Raw genomic sequence first — 6,113 nt, forward strand, 5'->3', positions numbered from 1 at the left:
GTCTGTAGTTCTCTAAAATAGATGGGTTGAGGGTGAGTTTCTTAAGTAGTGGAGTTATACAAGCCTGTTTAAATGATGAGGGAAAAACACCAGTGTGGAGGGATGTGTTAATGATGTGAGTGAGAGCAGGTACAACTGCAGGAGAAATGGCTTGAAGGAGATGAGATGGAATAGGATCAAGCGGACAAGTAGTAGGATGATTAGAAAGGATTAGTTTGGAGACTTCTGCCTCAGAGAGTGATGAGAAAAGTATATATAGCATAGGTCTATCTTTAGTAGCAAATAAATCCAGAACAATATATACAAATTGAACAGTATTTTTTACCTCATGTAAACATTCTAAAAAGTGCCTTCACTAACTTTTATTTGCCTTAAACAGGTAAAGACAAAAATATTATAAGCACCATTGAAAATGCTTGTATTGTGGAACACTTTTTAGTTTTAAACAGCAACCGGCAGAAAAAAAAGAAAACATGAGCAAGTACTTTTACAATATTGGTGTTGTTATAAATAGTGGTCACAAAGAAACCTCACTGTGAAACAGTCAAGATTAAAAAAAATTTCAAATACATGGGGAAAAAAATCATACAAAGACAGGGCTATCATTTATAACAATTGCTACAGACTTATAGTCAGTAGTCAAGTGAAATGTTCCAGTGTTGACACCATTTCTTACAGGAGAACACAACATTATTTAAAAGGACAGTTCACCCAAAAATGTGAATTCTGACATCAAATACTCTCCCTCATACCATTCCAAATCCATACGATTTTCATTCATCTTTGGAACACAAATGAAGAGTGTTTTTTTAATTAATATTAATTTTATGTGATCTTGTCAACAATGTTTTATGATATACCTCAAGAGATAGTTCACCAAAAACTTTAAATTATGTCATTTAATTATTCACACTCATGTCATTCCAAACCCGTAAGACCTTTGTTCATCTTCAGAAAACAAATTAAGATATATCTGATGAAATCCGTATCTGAAATCAGTAATTGATGAAAAGCTCTCTGACTGACCAACGGCGAATGTGTGTGGTGCTGCTGACGTAGACCCTGCATGCGCTGCACCTTGTTTACTGGCAAATGAATGCAGGTGTATGCATCGTGGTACTCTCGTTAATAGCAGACTCTATCAGAAGAGAAGAAATCATTGAATAAAGTTGTTGTCTTTTTTACTTTGCACACAAAAGTATTCTCATAGCTTCGTAAAATTACAGTTGTACCACTGATGTCACATGGACCATTTTAACAATATCCTTATACTATGTTTCTGTGCCTTGATCGTGGCAGGGCCCACGCTGTCTATGGAGGGTCAGAAAGCTCTCGGATTTCATTACAAATATCATAATTTGTGTTCTGAAGATGAACGAAGGTCTTACAGCTTTGGAACGACATGAGGGTGAGTGATTAATGACAGAATTGTCATTTTGGGGTGAACTAACCCTTTGATTATTTTCAACCAAACAGCAACACAACAAAATGCTTTATAAACAGTTTCATTACATATGTTCCTTACATTTTTATGAATTCCAGCATATGTGACATTCTCTTCTGGATGTTTTATGTTTAAAATAAAACAGAGAATCATTCAAACAATCTGGAATCACCAATAACAATAAACAAATAAGAAATTATAAACAACACATTGTTAATTCAGAAAGCCACTCCAAACATTGATTAAATCTTTCCTATATACTCAAACAACTTTAATATCAAAGTCAACTGAATAAATGACTCAATGGCTAATTTTTTGTCATTGTTGAATAACCCTAATGGTAATTATGGTAGCATATGGTTGCAAAATTCAATTTGAAATATGCAAAATGGCAATGCAATACATAAAATGGTAATGTAGTTCTGTATTTTAATTTACATTTGACCATACATGTGTCATACATGTGTACAAGATCTAGTTCAAAATGAAAATACAGTTCTATAATTTACATTTGCCATTTTCTACTCTAGTTTTAATATGCAAATTAAAAACATTTGAACACTTTATGTTACAAAATTAAAAATGTATTACCCAAATTGATTAGATATGTTTAACATGTCCAAGCAAAAAATTTAGCAAAATTATAATAAATTGTGTTTATCCTAAATGCATTTAGACTTGGGGTAGGACACTTGCAATTACATCTTAATACTGTGTGATAATTGTAGCAGAGAGAGAGAATTATGCAAATTAATGTAACATAATATACATTTACATAAACAACAGCAGACAATTCAAAAGATACCAGACAACAACAAATTCTAACCTTTGACAAAAATATAGATTCTTTTATATATTTTAGAATTTTTTTTTATTTATTCTCAAAATATATATTATAAAGTTGCGAGAAGTTGAAACATGAAGAAAAATTGACTTGAAACTGAACTGAAAATGAATGAGTCCCTCTGGACCTCTGCTGGAAATATGTGGTCATTGCACATTCTTTCTTTAACTGTAATTCCTAAAGTTTTTCCTCTAACCTGCAAATGGCAGTATTCTATCCCTAACTCATGGGCCAACATCTAGAAACCTTTGACCTTTGTCAGTCTGTTAGCATGTTCTTTAGCCCTTGTGAGATGTCTTCTTTTCATTACTTCTATGTTCATACGTTTCCAGTGAGGAAGACTTTATATAACAATCTGTGAGATGCCTGTCCTTAAACAACCTATTTACTTTACAAGCAAGCATTGACCGACCATCTAATATCTCTTTCTGATGCTGTTGTAAATGTGGGCAATTTTTGGCTTAGTTACCCAAGCTCTAATACACCTCTGGACAAATTATTTAAAGTTTACACAAGTGCTTTGCCTCACCATGGAGCATTACAAGAGCATTGTTTGGAGCTAAACCCAGTTGTTCAAAGTGAGGACACAAAAGGATTTCAGTTGAGCTGCAGGGTGTTCTGGACAGGACAAAGGATGTACAGTATTTATTGTAGATGATTAGAAACTCATAGGCAAGATCCTTTGACCTAATGTGGGATGGGAGTAGCTAGAGTGGTACTGCTAATGTCAAGAATGACTTGACATTGAAATGCTTTCATATTTCATCTACTGAACAAGTACAATCTATTGTTCCTGAAGAGGCAAATAGACTTTAAGTGTTTCTGTTAGAGATCCATCTAACAAAAAAAAAAGGCACAGAGCTTGAAAGCCTCTGGAGAAGTTCATTCAACATAAGTGTCAGATGGACATCTTCCTTATGTTCAAAAATACTTTTTTTAAGGGAACTAAAAGACTTCAAATGATAGATTCCAGATCCTAGCCTACCACAGAAACTTACATAACAGGGTAAAATCAAAGACTACCTGCACATGCAGACCAAATGGACTTGGTCAAGTTTTTTTTTTTTTTTTTTTTTTTTACTGAATTGGACAAGATCCTAAAATTAATCCTTAGTCTGCAGAAACCTTTGAGACCTCTACATTTACGGAAACATCTTATCTGTGGCAATGACACCAAATATATCCCTGCACTGTAAAACATCATAGCCCAAATAAGTTATATGAACTTACTTTTCCTCTTTAACTTAAATTGTCATTTTAAGTTTTGGATACTGAACTTAAGTTTATACGTTATTGAAAATGTAAACGTAAAGTAATGTGTTGTCTTGACTTCTTCTGAGTTTTGTCTGGCTTGTAAAAGTTAATTTAACGGGATAGTTCACCCAAAAATCAAAATTATGTCATTAATAACTCACCCTCATGTCGATCCAAACCGGTAAGACCTCCGTTTATCTTTGGAACACAGTTTAAGATATTTTATATTTAGTCCGAGAGCTCTCAGTACCTCCATTGAAACTGTGTGTACGGTCTACTCTCCATGTCCAGAAAAGTAAGAAAAACATCATCAAAGTAGACCATGTGACATCAGAGAGTCAATATTTTGAAGCATCGAAAACACATTTTGGTCCAAAAATAACAAAAACTATGACTTTATTCAGCATTGTCTTCTCTTCCGATTCTGTTGTGAGAGAGAGTTCAAAACAAAGCAGTTTGTCATATCCGGTTCGTGAACCGGATATGACAAACAGCTTTGTTTTGAACTCTCTCTCACAACAGACACGGAAGAGAAGACAATGCTGAATAAAGTCGTAGTTTTTGCTTTTTTTGGACCAAAATGTATTTTCGATGCTTCAAAAAATTCTAACTGACTCTCTGATGTCACATGGACTATTTTGATGATGTTTTTCTTACCTTTCTGGACATGGACAGTATACTGTACACACAGCTTCAATTGAGGGACTAAGAGCTCTCGGACTAAATCTAAAATATCTTAAACTGTGTTCAAAAAATAAACTGAGGTCTTACGGGTTTGGAACAATACGAGGGTAAGTTATTAATGACATAATTTTGCTAATTGGGCGAACTAACCCTTTAACTCGTGTCTGTAAGTTATATGTTGGGGGAGGGGCGATACACGGACACTGCGGAATACTGAGAGAAGCCATCGCCATTTTGGGTTAATGCAGCTGCCTGGAGACCTTACACGAATTCGTGTCGAGAACATAGACAGTAAAAGAAATGGACACAGCGACCCCATTGGAACTCAATTGAGACAAGTTTTTAGCACTTCCGTTTCTGACGCGCAGACTCAAACTAAGCTTGATGACGTCAGCAACCTGTCTGACAGATGTAAATCTTCTAGTAGCTGTGCGTGCAAACTGCCATCGTTAATCTTGCAGAGACGGCGAGCTTGAGCGGGGAGTTCTTTGGCGTGAGTGAGCAGGAGTAAGTATTCTGATTAATTATTTTGTATAGTATTTTAAAATGTAACGTCAGGGCTTGTATCTATGGGCTTCTCTCTTGACGTCTCCCCGATTGCCTGCGAGCTTTTACTCCTGTCTGTACGGTAATTTCTCTACTGTGCGATGGAAAGTCGAGTGGTTATGACGCAATCGTTAGCCTATTTTTACAAAAACTGTTTCTACGGGGCCATAATGTAACATAGAAGGTAATGGAGCCCTTTATACATTGTCGTGTATCTTTACAAAATAAATAATGGACAAATGGAGTCTTTAAACACCTCAGATGTATAGTTATTCGCTGTCAAAGTGACGCCAAAATGAATAGGAGTCAATGGGATGCTAACGCAAGTGAAGTTCTGCTACAAGATGGTGGCACGCGGCCGACTTCAACTTCCGGTCGACTTCCTTCACGCCTGGTCGAGAAACACAAAGAATGCGAGGAAGGTGAGTTTTTGTTTTTTTATTTGTAATGATAAATGAATAATGTTGCGATTTATTGCATGTTAGCAAATTTGACCGTGCTTCGCGAATGTAATATGACACCACGAGTTTTCCCTCCTTTATTCACTGTTTTCCAGAGCCTCAAACGCTAAAATAGTTATATCCCTTTGGTTCACAGTGCTTATATTTTAGTTGGTCTTCGACCTGAAGTCTGCAGGTATTATTATTTATTGCATTGACTGTGCTCCGCGAGTGTAAGACCGCTGTCTTTTTTTTTTTTTTTTTGCTTTATCTGGAATCTCAAATGCTGAATTTTGGTCAAGTGTTTACTATAAGCAAAAACCTTTGAGCATTCATTGGAAATAGACCAATTTCACATGTGTGTTCTTATTGCTTTTAGTGAGAGTTTACAACATGAGGATTGTTCAACACAGTCAATGACCATGTATTGTGCAAATCATTCAAAGGTCAGAAAGCTACATGTACTTGTTTATATAGAGAACACTTACAATCTTTAAAGTAACTGATGAGCCGTTATTTTGTATCATTACACACGGCCTGCCACTCCTCATTTTTCCCCAATTCATGCCTTTTTTTTTTTCCCCCTTAGTTATATTTTCTACCTCTTTTATACCACTTATCTACCTTTCTTCTAGTTCTGTATATTATTAGAGAAACTTTGATGTTTGGTTGATGAAATGGATGTTTAAGCACTTGTTCAAATGGCTTTTTAAAACCTGTTTTCCTACAATAATTTGTATTCTCAAACCATTCTCAAAGCTTGTACATTACTTGAATTTATTTCAATACATTTTTACTTTTTTTGAGCAGACCAGTTACAAGTCTATTTATTATGAGCTGATTTGAGTTTTCTTGAACTGATAATGTAATGTAAAGTAAGTTGTTTTAACTCAGAGCATCA

The sequence above is a fragment of the Carassius carassius genome, chromosome 17, assembly GCF_963082965.1.
Source record: "Carassius carassius chromosome 17, fCarCar2.1, whole genome shotgun sequence".
In the NCBI taxonomy this organism is placed as follows: domain Eukaryota; kingdom Metazoa; phylum Chordata; class Actinopteri; order Cypriniformes; family Cyprinidae; genus Carassius; species Carassius carassius.